This window comes from Mesoplodon densirostris, chromosome 9, assembly GCF_025265405.1.
Source record: "Mesoplodon densirostris isolate mMesDen1 chromosome 9, mMesDen1 primary haplotype, whole genome shotgun sequence".
Lineage (NCBI taxonomy): Eukaryota > Metazoa > Chordata > Mammalia > Artiodactyla > Ziphiidae > Mesoplodon > Mesoplodon densirostris.
Window position 1 is genome coordinate 87,208,403 of NC_082669.1, and position 1,748 is coordinate 87,210,150.

At 38.3% G+C, this 1,748-nt stretch overlaps 1 pseudogene; it reads right to left on the reverse strand.

Annotated features, from left to right (window-relative positions):
* Nucleotides 1-636: 636 nt before the first annotated feature.
* On the reverse strand, nt 637-1,108 carry LOC132495879 (peptidyl-prolyl cis-trans isomerase A-like; annotated as a pseudogene).
* Nucleotides 1,109-1,748: the final 640 nt, after the last annotated feature.

Genomic DNA, 1,748 nt, shown 5'->3' on the forward strand with positions numbered 1-1,748 from the left:
TTATTTTCTTCTCTTTTCCACAAGATATGTTGTTTTTCTAGCTCCTTGAGATGGAATTTTAAATTATTAAATTTTAACCTTTTTCTAATATATATGTTTACAAGCATACATCTCCCTGTAACCACTGATTTCACTATGCTTTAATTGCAACCCTCAAGTTTAAATATGTTGTATCTTCATTACGATTTAGTTCAAACTAATTCTCATTTGATTTCTTAATTATTCATATATGAGATATTTTCTTTAATTTCCAGACAGTGGGGCTTTTCTTGTTATCTTTTTATTGACTTCTAAGTTAACTGTATTGTGATCAGAGAATATACTCTAAGCTATTCAAATCTTTTGAAATTTCTGGCAATTCTTTATGGCCCATCAGATGGTTGATTTGGTAAATATTTCATATGAACTTAAATTCTGTCTCTGATGATTGCAAATGTTTGTGGTTCCTCAAGATTCCAATTTGCAGCTCCAGATCCACGCAATAGCAAAAGGCCTTCCTACTTCTCTCTCCCCAGCAGAGGCTCTGCACAGGGGCCAACCCTGACCCTCAGCTCACACAAGAACTGGCAATTCCTCTGCAAGAAAAAAAATATCTGGTGATCCAAAGATCATTTGTATACAGTTTCCCTCTCTCTATTTTTTTTAAAGGTAAAACACAAGTCAAATTTATTATTAGATTTGTCCACAGTCAGCAATGGTGATCTTCTTGCTGGTCTTGCCATTCCTGGACCCAAAGCGTTCCATGGCTTCCACAATATTCATGCCCTCTTTCACCTTGCCAAAGACCTCATGCTAGCCATCCAACCACTCAGTCTTGGCAGTGCAGATGAAAAACTGGGAACCATTTGTGTTAGGGCCAGCATTTGCCATGGACAAGATGCCAGGACCCATATGCTTCAGGAGGAAATTCTCATCATCAAATTTCTCCTCATAGATGGACTTGCCACCAGTGCCATTATGGCGTGTGAAGTCACCACCCTGGCACATAAATCCCAAAATTATTCTGTGAAAGCAGGAACCTTTATAACCAAAGCCTTTCTCCCCAGTGCTCAGAGCACAAAAGTTTTCTGCTGTCTTTGAAACTTTGTCTGCAAACAGCTCCAATCTGTTAACATAACTTTATGGATTGGATGCGCAGTCATTTTGTGGTTTCCAGGTCCCTTACCTCGAAGGAGACGTGGCCCAAGTGCTCGCCATCGACGGCGATGTCAAAGAACACGGCAGGGTTGACCATGGTTGGGCAGCGCAGGAGGTTCTGGGGTGGCAGCATCTGCCTCCCTCTCTATAATTTTATTCCACCTAGTCCTTGTTGATTCCGTAGATTTCTGAAACCTTTTAACACTACAATTTTGCAACTTATCCACCTTTACATTGCTACAGTAGGAGTATTGGTTTACTCTAACCTACTACATCCTACTTAGAACATAAAATCAGGACTTCAAATATTTATTTTAAAAAGTAAAGTTTTTTTTTTAAAGAATCAATCCAAGAAATTTTTGCAATTCAAAGAATAGAGCTTCTGGAGCTTTAATTTAATTTGACAAACATTTATCGATTATCTGCTGGTCACAAACACCATATCATGTGCTTTGGAATTAAGAATGAGTTAGACAATCCTGGTACCAGATGAACTTACAGTTTACAGAGAAGTCAAATATGGAAACAGATAAACTGCAATGCAATGTAGCACATGTTATAATAAGGAGAAAAACTATCTCCTGGAACTCAGGAAGAAAAGACTGCTTGCC